Genomic DNA, 15,195 nt, shown 5'->3' with positions numbered 1-15,195 from the left:
TTCCTCCTACTTTCAGATTTTCTGCTAGTGCTTCCATTGGCTAACCCCATCCTAGAAGCCTGCAGGAAAGTTACTCCAAGCAGGAGAAATATGTTCATAGCAGTATTGATTATGTTATATTCATTCACCACTGGTATTACCACTGACTGGGCTTTTTTATTTAAAATTACTCACAGTGGTCATGTTGTTTCCCCTCAAAAGATATTGAAAGTGGCATGAGCATGCTAATCATATCTCTGGGTGACACAGAAGTTCCTGTCATTCTACCACATCTTTCACTGTCATTGTTTATCTTTTACTTTGACAGTAAAAATTCTCTCAAATATTTCTCGATATATTTTTTTGCATTCGAGAAGTAATGTGAACCTATGTGTTCAAATAGATTGACTCTGTATTCTGAGAGAATGTCATTATAATCAGCCAAATTAAATGATATGTGAAAATAATGTGATGCTTGTTATTATAGGGAGAGGTTATTACAACTCAGTGAGATATGCCTATGGTTTGTGTTTGTTAGGCACCTTAATGGCTGTGTTACTTTGTTTTGCATTCCTGTAAAGGAATACCTGAGGCTGGGTAATTTATAAAGAAAGAGGTTTATTTGGTATATGGTTCTGCAGGCTGTACAAGTATTGCACCAGTATCTGCTTGGCTTCTGGTGAGGCCTCAGGAAGCTTACAATCATGGTGGAAAGTGAAGGGCTAGCAGATGTGTCACATGGCAAGAGGAGGGAAGGTCCCAGATTCTTTTTAACAATCAGATCTTTCAGTAACTCATTACGTTGGAGAGGGCACCAAGCCATTCATGAGGAATCCACTCCCATGACCCAAACACCTCCCACCAGGCCCTACCTCCAACACTGGGGATTACATTTCAACATGAGATCTGGGGAGGACAAAACATCCAAACCATATCAACAACTTTCCTTGGATAAAGTTTATTTTCTCACCAACACTGTTTTTCCAGTATTGGGTTACATTTGTGGGTTTAGGGAGGTAAGATCTGAGGAATTTCCCTGAACTGTGGAAAAAAGTTCAACTGACCATGACAGAAATCATCGAGATATATACATACAAATATGTATGTATGTATATATGTAGCCATAAGTATGTGTGTGTGTATATATATAGCCATATATATATGTTTGTATATGTATATATATATATATATATATATATATATATATGTCAGGCAAGGGTATAAATGATTTCTGGAGTCTGATCTCATAGTCTCAGACATGGTAAACTTGAAACACAGTTGTTGATTGATTGGCTAAATTAATTAATATGTTACATAGCGTCTAAAGGGAAGAGTCCATATTCATAGAAAGAGCTGCATTTGTCTGGGTGCAGTTGCTCACGCCTATAATCCCAGTCCCCCAGCACCCCAGCACTTTGGTTTCTGGTAAGAAAGCTCTGATTACCTTAAGCAAGAGGGCCAAATACAGCTTTTTTTTTTTTTTTTTTGAAAGGGAGTCTTGTCCTGTTGCCTAGACTGGAGTGCAATATATATATATATATATTTGCAGTACACACCAGTTTTGCCAACAAATCAGTTTTTAGCTAGTCCCTGCAAAATATGGCTCTGTGCCTAATGTTATCTATCTCTCTTGCCTAATAGAGATATAGCAGTGGCATCAGTGTTTCTCAAGATGTTCTTTATTTGAGGCTAATGTTCACTTTACGTTTTTAAAGGAGGGTGAATAAAACCCTGCAGCAGATCAACATGTAATAATGGCTGAGGATGGTCAATGAATCACTATTTTCCAACTTCAGGAAAAACAAATCTGGGAGCAGGATTGTCCACTCAGGACAGGGTGGGCATAGAAGGACTGTGCCAATGTTTGGCATAAGGGAGTAAACTCAGCATTTAATCATTTGATGCCCTTCTTTAGTTGTCTCATATCTGGACTATCTGGATTTGTTTTACTTCCTCTAATGTCTTTTCATCATAGTCTTAATCACAGTAATATAAATATATTACATTATAACAGAAAAAAAATCATATGTCTGAAAATGTGTTCCAAGAGAGCTGTTCTTTCTGCTCAACCCCAGCCATCCTTCTGAGAGGCAACAGCACAGCATAGAGCTTTATCCCTTACCCCACAATTGGGAAGACCAATGAGAATACCCCCTAAGCTGGGTCATCACATCTGTAAAATGGGGATCTCTGTACAAATATTTCTGTTGCTGGCATACATTTAACAAATTTATCACTGTTACTGATCTGGTATCTATAGGATGTTCTATTTGTTTTATTGAAATTAAATTTTCATTAAAGATAATTGAAATAATCATTATTATGCTTCCTGGTAATTAGGAATAAATAGAAAGCAACCTATATAAATGACTGCAGTTTTTAAACTCACTTGTCTTTAATTTTATTACTTTTCAATAATTGCCATTTATTCATTTGACCAACATTTATTAAGTGCTTGTTAAGAGCTGAGTCTTGTGGTTCTGCTGAGCTATTTCTTCATGATTCCCAACTGCCCTGTGTCAACCTGCCAGTACAGCAAATAAATTTCAGGCAGTTAACTCAACCAACCAACATATGCTAAGATTTCAAAAAGCAGAAGAAAACTATCTCTTGCTATTTCAGTCAAGGACAATTTTAGGCAAGGACAAATGGTCAGGTAGGTGAAGCCACAAGACTGTAAAATATGTTCCGCTGAAAACATTAGAAAGAAAGAGGCTTATGAGAGGGGAGCCAAGCAGGAAGGGTGAGGAAGCAGCTGGGAAGAGAGAGGATTAGTGGGATTATTTGTATGAACAGGAAGTTTTGCTGAAAAGCTAAATTCTCCACACAACAAGATTGCTGCAGAAACTACAAAGCAAGTCCAACAGAGGGTCCTGTCATCTGTCTCGAGGGACACATCCATGGTTTTTTGAGTGGTCAAGTGGGAAATAAATTTCATTTTATCAATTAAACACCTGTTCAGATCCTATTTTGTTTCCTTGGAACCCTGCTTTATTCTGGGACGTATACTGATTTATTTTCTTTTTGAGCTCTCATAGTACAGGTTGTCTAACCCATATTGTTCAGCATTTAATTACTAGTCGACCCTGTATATTGAACAGATTCAGGTGTGCACGTTATATCTCAAGTAGTTCAGAATCTTCCAAAAGACAGAAGGAATGGTTCAGTGTCTCATAATTGAAATGCTTGGACCAGCAGTGTTTTGGATTTTGGACTCTTCTGGATTTTGGAATATTTGCCGAATATATATTGGTTCAGCATTCCTAATCTGAAAATCTGAAATCCAAAATACTCCACCGATCATTTTCTTTGAGTATCCATTTAGCATTCAGAAAGTTTCAGATTTGGGAGCATTTTGGATTTCATATTTTTGGATTAGGGATACTTAATTATCCAGCTATACCCAAAGACAGTATTGATTACATAGTTGTTGCTTTAAAATATAGATTTTTTTTATGGTGTTGTGAGAGGATATCATAAATAAATATAAATTTCTTTGCCCATATAATTTAATGTGTTCATTTCTGAATCACATTATTATACTTAAGCTATGCTATTGACTATCTCACAGGGAACCTAGCCCAAAGTGCCAAACCTAGGGTGTGCTGGGGCTAACTATAAAACTAGATTTGTCAGAAGCTAAACTACATTTTTGTTTGACTACATAGTTTTCCCTTCTGAAATTCAAATTTACCCTTAAGAGCTGTGTGATTAATTATCAGCTCAAATATCACCTAGTGGGACGTTTCCTGATCATCTGATCCACAAGAACCCCTCCCATACATATTTTCATTGTTTTGAAATTTCTTTTACAGAGAGGGTCACCAGAACTGGGACATTTTTGAGAGTAAAAAGAGTCAATCTTAATAATCACAACCAGGAAACAGGCCCAAACTGTCCCAGGCAAACTGGGAGATATGGCAGTCTTCTCTATAAAAATTACCACTACCTAAAATGTTATAGAATATTTATAAATATCCGTAAAAGTGGAATATAAACTTTTTAAAATAATTATGGGTTTTTTGTTGTTTATTATTGTAATCCAATGCCTAGACCATGCACAGTCAATATTCCTTACACAGTCATTGGAAGTACTACAAAGTTGAACAACACCAGAGCTTTTAAGGGGACAAAGCTACACTATTTCCGGCCTGTTTCTTTGCATGTCTTTTACAAGGTTGGCAGAAGTTTGACTGCCTAATCATTGCTGATCTTGGCTACTTCAATGGCTCATTCTAATCTTTGTTATGGTTCTGCTGTTCTATCTCTACCTAATACTTCTTGCAGTTATAAAAATGGTTATAGATAATTGAGAGCCTTGGAAGCATGAATTCTCTCTAGCTGTAAACAGAGGAGGTGTAACTATATATTTTAAATGGGGTAGGTCCTGTATATTTGCTCATTTGTTTAAAAAGTCATATATCTTGTGGTTGATTTATGTATAAATGTTGATGTATTTGTATTTTCTCATTTTTCTACAAGGAACATATATGTATAATGAATACATTTTAATGTTTTTAAAATAATAAAATAGCTATCTATCTGTATAATATAAAATAATATATTAATGTTAGAAATTTATAGGTTCTTCCAGTCTTTGACTATGGTAAAATTACTAGAAACAAAAAAATACCACCTTGAATGTATTATAATTTTAGAAACTTTACATGCACAAAAAATTATTACCAGGCTTTGAGTGAAGTATTACGAGGCTTTGAGTTGATCTGTTCTCTAGCTGCAGTTTTCTTCTCCTGGAGAAAGTAGTAAATTTTCCTGGCTCTATATTATTACCTCTACAATGGGAAGATTTTTATTTTGCAAGGTCACCAGATTAGGATAAGAGACTTTATGCCTGACAAGTCAGTCAATGTTCCTGTTCTATAATATGTTAAGATACATAGAGCCTGTTTTATGATGAGAGATAGAAAAAAAAATTTCTTAATCATTTTGTAATTCCCTGAGCCAAACAAAAGTCAAAAGCCTTTAAAGAGTGATGAAGCCAGTTCTATAAAAATCTTTTAGAACTTTAAAGATCAGTTTTATGCTATGTCTACTGAATTTCCCCAAGGGAAACTATACAGCCAAGCGCTGGGCATGTTCCCAGATACATGCAAATGTTCCTTCCAATGATGCCCTCCTAGCCTATCTTCAAATAAAAGCACAATCCTTCGACTTGGAAGGTTGAGAAGCTTGTTTGTACTCAACGTGGTGTAAGTCCTGAACACAATGGCAGCAATATAGACAACATTATGTTTATCATGTAACTCATATAAAGAATTTTTTTGTGTCACAATATATTCTTGGATCATAGACATGTTACATCTCAATGGAGCTTAAAAATCATTTGGTTTGTCTTCCTTATTTTCAGAAGAGACAATTGAAGCCAAGTTACTCAAGTGATTTTACAAGGTCATAGCAGCTAATTAGTCTACATACTGATTATTCCTCTGCTATTCCAGAAACATGTTATTCTCACAATCTTACATTGTGACAAGTGCCTCAGGTGGTGACTTTGTGGGGTAGAAACACTTGGACTTGGTAGACAAAATGACCTGAACTTTTATCTTAGTACCATCACATCTTAGCAGGTGGCCTTGGACCAGTTTATATTCCCCCCATGATATCAATTTCCTCTTCACAAAAATAAAGTGATCCTGATTCAAGGTGCCATTAAGTATTTTTACAAGCCAGCATTTCTAAGGGCAGTGGCTGGAATCAGCACTCATTCAAATAGTACTAGTCCTGTTTTGGATACTGATAAATCAGTGTAAAGTAGTGTATTATGTAAAATCTTTTGCAATTGTTTTAAATTCCTTAGAAAATGTTTAAATATGTTCACTTTGTATTGATTTTAAGATGTTCAAAATTAGGTAGAACATATGACTCAAAGACCTCCTTCTTAAAGGGTTTTACTTAATTATGTTTAATATTCTCCCACCAAAAGATATTTTCTACTAAAAATGTCAGATACTTGTATATTGCTCAAATATGTGCAATATATTCTTGCTAAAAGTTCTTGAGTTTAAAGTTCTTAATTTTCAAAAAACTTGTAATTAAGTTTTTATTTATTTATTTTTTTTACCAAAAAGTAAGAATAACTATTAGCTGGGCGCAGTGGCTCACGCCTGTAATCCCAGCACTTTGGGAGGCTGAGATGAGTGGATCATGAGGTCAAAAGATCGAGACCATCCTGGCCAACACGGTGAAACCCCGTCTCTACTAAAAATACAAAAAAATTAGCCAAGCGTGGTGGCACGCGCCTGTGATCCCAGCTACTCGAGAGGCTGAGGCGGAAGAATTGCTTGAACTCAGGAGCCGGAGGTTGCAGTGAGCCGAGATTGCGCCACCGCACTCCACACTCCAGCCTGATGACAGAGCAAGACTCCGTCTCAAAAAAAAAAAAAGAAAGAATAACTATTAATCATGGCTTTTTCCTATGATATAAACATTAGTAAAAAACTTTTTAAACTACAACAACATGTAGAAATTAGTTATTTCAGAAGTCAATATTGACTACTTATTCTTTAAATTATTTATGAAATATCATAAAGGCATAGGACATTTGCATAGCTATTGAAGTCCTGTTTTTAGGAAAGACAGACATATTTAATACATTTTGTTATTTTATGTTTTAAGTCTTCAAGTATTACCAACAAAATAAGATGTAGAGAAGAATTTTATTATGAAATATGGACTTAAAAATTTCAGTCAGTATATAAATTTGACCAAGGCACAAAGACTACGCCCTCATATTTCAAAGCAAGAAAAGTAGTCATTAGAAATGTTAAATCTGTCTATGGCAGCTTTTAAAATAGTTAAGAATTTAGTTACATGATACTTCCTTTTATTCCATTTAACATGATAGCAATATTTTAATTTTAAGCATTTTTTGTGTGCTTTAGAGATTTATTGATTTATTTTTTAACTTTTATTTTAGTTTTGGAGGTACAGGTGTTACACAAGAAGACTTGTGTCACTGGGCTTTGTTTTACAGAATTTCATCACCCAGGTAGCAAGCCTAGTATCCAATAGTCATTTTTTCTGCTCCTCTCCCTCTTTCCATCCTCCCCACCTCAAGTAGGCCCCAGTGTCTGTTGTTCCCTTCTTTGTGAGTTCTCATCGTTTAGCTCCCGCTTATAAGTGAGAACATGTGGCATTTGGTTTCCTGTTTCTTTCCTGTGTTAGTTTGCTAATGACTGCCAGCTACATCCATGTTCCCACAAAAGACATGATCTTGTTTAAAGTAAGCATTTTATTTTTAAACTGGCAGCCAATATGCTACAGATCCTGATGTCTGTATAACAGTAGGTTTGTGCGTCACATCTGGCTTCACGAATCATGAGCCCCATGACCTTGGGCAAGTTATTGATTATAGGTTCAGTAACCTTATCAATAAAATGGAGATAATGATAGTCTGACCTATATGAGGTTTTTACTAATAAAAGCAAATGATATACAGACTTAAAATAGAGCCCGACACAATTTGCAATTGTTCACTGGTAAGTGTTTTTATCATAATAATCTTCCTAGTTTTAGCGAAGATTTGTTGTGTCTTTAAAATGTGTGGCACACTCAGTAGGTAGAGTAAGGGATTTTAAGATGCATGAGGCAATAGCTGTGCCATCAATGAGCTGAACATTTAGTGGAGAATAAAACATACAGGCATGCTTCACTGTATTGTGCTTTGCTTTATTGCACTTCTCAGATACTGCAGTTTTTACAAATTGAAGTTTCATGGCAACCCTGCCTCTTGCAACAGTATCGGCGCCATTTTTCCAAAAGCATGATTACTTTATGTTTCTGAGTCACATTATGATCATTGCAATATTTCATACATTTTCATTATCCTTTTATCTTTTATGATGGTCTATGATCAGTGATCTTTGATGTTACTGCTGTAACTGTTTGGAGCACCATCAACCACACCTATGTAAGATAGTGAACATAATCAATAAATGCTGTGTGTGTTGTGACTACTGCACTGACCAGCTATTCCCCATGTCTTTTCTTCTCCTTGAACCTCCCTGTTGTCTGAGACACAACAGTATTATAGTTAGTTCAATTAATAACTTTTCAATGACCTCTAAGTGTTCAGGGGAAAGGAAGATTCATACGTCTCTCACTTTTAAATTGAAAGCTAGAAATAATCAAGCTTAGTGAGAAAGGCATGTTGAAAGCCAAAATAGCCAAAATCTCTTGTGTCAATTAGTTAAGTTGTCACTGCAAAGGAAAAGTTGTAGAAGGAAATTAATATTATTACTCTAGTGAACACATGAATAATAGGAAAGTGAAGCAGTTTTATTGCTGGTATAAAAAACGTTTTAGTGGTCCAGGTAAAAGATCAAACCAGCCACAACACTCCCTTAAGCCAAAGTCTAATCCAGAGTAATGCTCTGATATAGTTTGGATATGTGTCCCTACCCAAATCTCATGTCGAATTCTAATCCCAGTGTTGGAGGCGGGAGAAAATTGGATCATAGTAGTGGATTTCTCATGAATTGTTTAGCACCATTCCCTTGGTGCTGTTCTCACAATAATGAGTGACTTCTTGCAATATGTGGTCATTTAAAAGTGTGTGGCATTGGCCGGGTGTGGTGGCTCATGCCTGTAATCCTAGCACTTTGGAAGGTCAACATGGGCTTAATCACTTGAGGTCAGGGGTTTGAGACCAGCCTGGCCAACATAGTAAAATCCTGTCTCTACTAACAATATGAAAAGAGTACCTGGGCATGATGATGCATACCGGTAATCCCAGCTACTCTGGAAGCTGAGGAAGGTGAATCAGTTGAACCCAAAAGTCAGAGGTTGTAGTGAGCTGAGATTGTGCAACAATACTTCAGCCTGGGTGAAAGAGTGAGGGTCTGTCTCAAAAAAAATAAAAACAGGGAGGGGTATGGCTTCCCCCCACCAACTCTCTCTTATTCCTGCTTTTGCTCTGTGATATATGTGCTCTTTTGCCTTTGGCCGTGAGTGGAAGCTTTCTGAGGCCTCCCTAGAAGCAGATGCTGCTATGCTTCTTGTACAGCCTGCAGAACCATGAGCCAATGAAACCTTTAGTTCTTTGTAATTTACCCAGTCTCAGTCTTGCATTTCTTTATAGCAATGCAAGAATGGCCTACTACATGGTCTAACTCTTTTGAATTCTAAGAATGCTGAGAGAGGTAAGGAAACTGCAGAAGATAGTTTGAAGCTAGCAGAGATTGGTTCATGAAGCTTAGGATAAGAAGCCATATCCATATCACAGAAGTGCAAGGTTAAAGAACAAGTGCTGATGTAGAAGCTGCAGCTGCTTATTCAGAAGATCCAGCTAAGATCATAGATAAATATGGTTGCACTGAAAATCAAATTTTCAGTGTAGATGAAGAAGCCTCTGGCTGGGCATGATGGCTCATGCCTGTAATCTCAACACTTTGGGAGGCAAAGACAGGAGGATTGCTTGAGCCCAGGAGTTTGAGACCAGCCTGATCAACATACTGAGACCTTGTCTTAAAACAGATTAAAAATTAGCCTGACATGGTGGTACATGCACATCATCCCAGCTACTTAGGACTACACATAGTCCCAGCTCCTTAGGAGGCTGAGATGGGAGGGTTGCATGAGCTAGGGAGATCAAGGCTGCAGTGAGCTGTGATAGGCCACTGCACTCTAGCCTGGGTGACAAAATAAGACCTTGTATCAAAAAATAAAAATAAAGAAAAAACCTTGTATTGGAAGAAGATGACATCTAAGATATTTATAACTAGAGAGAAGAATTCAATGCCTGGCTTCAAAGCTTCAAAGGGGAGGCTGACTCTTGTTAGGGGCTAATGCAACTGATGACTTTAAGTAGCAGCAAATTCTCCTTTATTATTGTAAAAATCCAAACGCCCTTAATAATTATGCTAAATCTACTCTGTCTCTTCTTTATAATGGAACAGCCAAGGCTGGATGACATCACATCTGTTAACACAATGGTTAACTCTCTATTTTAAGCCCAGTGTTGAGACCTACTGCTTAGAAAAAAATGATTACTTTCAAAATATTACTGCTCATTGACAATGCATCTGGTCATTCAAGAGCTCTGATGGAGATAGACAAAGAGATTAATGTTGATTTTATGCCTGCTAACACAACGTCCATTCTGCAGCCCATGGATCAAAGAGTAATTTTTACTTCCAACTCTTATTACTGTAGAAACACTTTTGATAAGGCTATAATTGCCATAAATAGTGGTTCCCCTGATGATCTGGAAAAATTGAAAACCTTCTGGAAAGGTTTCACTATTCTAGATGCCATTAAGAACACTTATGATTCATGACAGGAAGTCAAAATATCAACATTTGGGAGAAGTTTATTCTAACATTCATGCATGAATATGAGAGACTTAAGACTTCAGTGGAAGAAGTTACTGCAGATGTGATGGAAATAGCAAGAAAATGAAAATTGGAAGTGGATCATGGAGATGTGACTGAATTGTTGCCATCACATGATAAAACTTAAATGGATGAAGAGTTGCTTCTTATGGGTGAGTAAAGAAAGTGGTTTCTTGTGATGGAGTCTAACCCTCATGAAGATGCTATGAACAATGCTGAAATGACAGCAAAGAATTTAGAATGTTACATAAACTTAGTCTATAAACGGCAGCAGTGTTTGAGAGGATTGACTCCAATTTTGAAAGAAGTTATCTTGTGGATATAGTGTTATTCAAGCAGTATTATATGCTTCAGATAAATCCTTGATGGAAGAAAGTCAATCAATGTGGTAAACTTCATTGTTGTATGATTCAAGAGTTACACTAGACACCTCAACCTTCAGCAGTGACCATCCTGATCAGTCAGCATTTGTCAACATAGAGGCCAGACCCTCCATGAGCAAAAAATTACTACTCACTGAAGGCTCAGATGATGGTTAGCATTTTTCAGCAATAGAGTATTTTTAATTTAAGGTATGTACTTTTTTAAAGGCATAATGCAATAGCACACTTCATAGACTTCAGTATGGTGTAAACAAAATTTTTATGTGCTCTGGGAAGCCAAGAAATTTGTATGACTCACTTTAATGTAATATTCACTTTATTGCCATGGTCTATAGTGTAATCTTCAATATCTCTGAGATATGCCTATATATAGAAAATTCAATACAGGCTTGAATGTATTAAGCACCACAAGAGAAGTATAGATAGTGCATTACTAGACTCCAAAGAGAAAGAACGCTGAGTATTGGTGGCAAGAGATACATTCTTAGCATTGTTAATATTTGAGCTGGGTTTCACTGGCCATGGATATGGACCATTGGACCTCTGGCCATTGGACCTCTCAGGAAGAGCAAATAAAGGCAGGGGATATAAGAGACGAATGCATTGCTAGGATTCATTTATCCAGCAGGTATTCATTAACTGCCTAACATTTGCAAGGACCACTTCTACAAACTTTGGATATATCCATAAACAAAAGATCTTAGCCTCATGTAGTGGGGAGTCACATAATACACGTACTAAGCCAGTAAATAAAATTGCTTGTCAGCAGGTGATAAATACTCTGGGTAAATATACAACAGGATAAGTGGGTTTGGGAAGACTGTGGAGGTTAGAGTGTGCATTTGTTTAACAGAGCCATCACTATGAAATATCATAGACCAGGAAACCTGAACAACAGAAATTATTTTTCTCACAGCAGTTGAACCTAGAAATACAAAGCCAAGGTATGAGCAGGTTGGATTTTTTCTGAGGCCTGTCTCCTTGGCTTGCAAATGGCCACTTTGTTGCTGTATCTTCATGCCATCTTTACTGTATGCCTGTGTGCTCCTGGTATCTTCCTGTGTGTCTAAACTTTCTCTTCTTATAAGGTAATTGGTCAGATAGGATTAGGGCTCACCCTAAAGGCCTCATTTTAACGGAATCACCCCTTTACAGATATTATCTCGAAATACTATCACATTCTGAGGTAGTGGGAGTTAGGATTTCAAAAAACAAATTTGATACGGAGAGGCACAATTCAGTCCATAACAGTGTGGTTACAATTTAAATAGAGTGGTCAAGATAGACTATCAGAGAATGGCATTTGGTCAAAATCTTAAAGCAGGCAGGAGAACCATAGAAATACCTGGGAACACAAATTTCTGGCAGAGAGACCAGCCAGTGCAGAAGTCACAAGGCAGGCTGTGTTCAGTGTTTTCAAGAAGCAGAAAGCAGGTCAGTTTGCTGGAACAGACAAAAACCAGGGACTAACTGGAGAAGAAGGAAGAAAGGCAAAGGAAAACTGGATTTTATGAGTCTTTTTAGCATATGTTGTGAGTGGAAAGGGGAACCGCTGCAGAATTCTAAACAGAGTAGTTACAAGTAAGTTGTAGAGCAGAGGTCAGCAAGCTACAGTCTGTGGGCTAAATCCAGTCTACTGGTTTTCCTGCATGGTCCATTAACTAAGAATTGCCTCTACATTGTTAAATGATGGAAACAAACAAACAAAAAATTGTGACACTTGGAAATTATATAGAAATGAAATGTAATGTCTAAAGTTTGCTTGAAACATCACCATGCTCATTTATTTATATATTGCCTATGGCTGCTTTTGCATTATAATGGTAGAATTGAGCAGTTGTAGCAGAAACCGTTTGTCCCACAAAATCTGCAATACTTACCATCTGACTCTTCACAGAGTAAGTTATCTGGCCCATACTATTGAGGGTCAAGAATAGAAACAGTGGGACCAGGCACAGTGGCTCATGCCTATAATCCCAGCACTTTGGGAGGCTGAGGCAGGTGGATCACCTGAGGTCAGGAGTTCAAGACCAGCTTGGTCAAAATGGCGAAACCCCATCTCTACTATAAATACAAAATAATTAGCTTGTCATAGTCGCTGCTGCCTGTAGTCCCAAATTCTTGGGAGGCTGAGACACTAGAATCCTTGAACCTGGAGGCAGAGGTTATAGTGAGCCTACATTGTGCCACTGCACTCCAGCCTGGGTGACAGAGTGAGACTCCACTTCAAAAAAAAAAAAAAAAAAATAGAAACAGTGGGAAGAGTGGTGGCTGTGACCAGTTTCATAGCAGCAGAGACTGCAGCAGTAGTTGGAGAGCATTGCTAATATGGCAGAGTGAGACAAATGATTGGAAATATGAATTGGGAAGGGGTCGTGGCGTTGGAATGCATTGCAGTGGAACAGGGTGCCCTACAGACCTTTGGGTGGAGGGGGTCCACCATTGCAGCAATGCTTTAGGAAACCCTGTTGGTAGCAGATGACCAGCTTGGTCAACATGGTGAAACCCCATCTCTACTAAAAATACAAAATAATTAGCTAGGCATAGTCGCTCAGCCTGTAGTCCCAAATTCTTGGAACCGCAGGATCTGGTGGTGATGGTAAGTTCAAGAGGTACTGATGGCCTGGAAATGAAGAGAGGAAGGCAATAAAAAGGTAGCTTCAAGAGCATGCTGAACACATTGAGCAACTTTTCCATTTTCTGTGCCAGTGAGGAACCTTCTGTGATAATATAGCAGTTTTCAAACAACTTTAAAAATATCTTGAAGTGCTAGAATACTACTATTCTAATTATATACCCTTTGAATTAAAATAGAATTCTTAAAGTGAATCAGGCCAGATGCCTTTTACAAGTTAAGCCTTTGGATGTGTAATAATGAAAATTTGAACTCAAAAGAAGACCATCAGTAATCCATAAATGACCTGAGGGACTCAGAATCTGGATTTTTAACTTATGTAATTCACATTTATTTGTAAAAGGCAAAATGTCTAACTTGGCATTTCTGTTTTTTTAATGGACTACTTTCATAATCTATATCTCCAATCTTAGTTTTAAAGTACTTCTGTAGAAATCCATTATCTTTGCTAAAATATTTGCACCATGTATTTTTTTTTGGGGGGGGGAACATATACTTTAGAAGATTGATGGATGAAAAAGACATTTAATTAAATCAGCTATAGCTCTTAGAGATATTTTTGCTCTTTCCTTTAAGAAATCTTCATTTTATAAAATGTGATTGCAGTATTATATAATCTTATCTGATGTATTTAAAGACATACTCAGTATTTCATGGATTATGTCCAGTTACAAAAATTTGCTTCATAACATGTATTTTCTAACTTTACTGAACTTTATTGAGTCCCATCTTTATAAATACAAGCTATGGTAAGTAAGTCAAAACACAAAATGCTCCAATATACAGATAATAGAGTAAACTAAAATCTCATAAATAAGTTGCATAGCATAAAATAGACCTTGAACACAAAGCTGATTTATTCATGTATGACAGAGTACAAAGTTCCTTGAATGAGTATGTTTCTTGTGACAGAATCTTTAAGGCATAACCATTCTGAATTTGGACTAGTTTAAAAAGTGTGAAATATCTTTGCTGCAATGAGAGGAAAGTAGGATCTCTTGTTCATCTAAAAATAATCATTATTTAACAAGAATGAAGAGACGATTGGGTATCTTCACTAGAATTTCCAAGGGAAGAGTCATCTTTTGACAAGACTTGAAAACAACTTCTCCAGATTATGATTTGACTTTGGAAATGTCACTCTTAAGTTTATATTGAGGTAATCATGTTAGGAAGAGATAGCATTCATTTCATATTTTCTAACTGATCTTCATTAAAGGTGAGGCGGTAGTCCTTTGGGGCTTTAAAAGTTCTCTAGCTGTGGTAAGTAAAATGAAAAAGTTTCAAAATGTCAATAATGAAAACAGCTGGTGAAGGCAGTCATAGTCTAGAAAGGGACACAATGATGCTCCATTTCAGTCCCATCATTTTTTCAGAGAAACCGGAGACCTAAGGAGACCAAGTTTATTGAGTTCCATGAGGCTCCATATGGTTCTCTCAGTATATATTTGTTGTCAGACCAGATTTACTGAACAGCTTAGTGGCCGTGCTCAAGCTAGGACCTGTTCTTGGACTAAGATTCCATTCTCTTTCTGCTAGAGTCTAGATCACAAGTCCTCCAGGTGTATGATACATACATTGGTTTAAGTAAGCTGATTTTACATGATGCTGAAACTGGGCATTGAAAGGTAGTTTTCAACTACTTCATATTACACGATATGGAAATAGTAATATGGAAGTAGTTCCTTTCATGTTTACTTTCAGTCTTTTGTTAGTTTCAATGGACATCCTGAAGTTATTAAAAATATATCTGTATCAACACCCTAAAACCTATGATTCTCCATTTTTCACAAGAGAAAACCTATGAGACTGTCTTCAGCAAGGCAAGGTGGTAAATTGAAATTTT

The 15,195-nt window shown here is 36.9% G+C and overlaps 1 protein-coding gene across 3 annotated transcripts in view; it reads left to right on the top strand.

Annotated features, from left to right (window-relative positions):
• KCNIP4 (potassium voltage-gated channel interacting protein 4) overlaps positions 1–15,195 on the top strand; it is a 1,204,862-nt gene that overhangs the window by 246,378 nt on the left and 943,289 nt on the right. The window lies entirely within an intron of this gene.

The sequence above is a fragment of the Sapajus apella genome, unplaced genomic scaffold, assembly GCF_009761245.1.
Source record: "Sapajus apella isolate SASKATOON/1434 unplaced genomic scaffold, GSC_monkey_1.0 scaffold5, whole genome shotgun sequence".
Classification (NCBI taxonomy): Eukaryota; Metazoa; Chordata; class Mammalia; order Primates; family Cebidae; genus Sapajus; species Sapajus apella.
The sequence above is the reverse complement of the archived record's forward strand: the minus strand, read 5'-3'. Positions and strand labels throughout refer to the sequence as shown.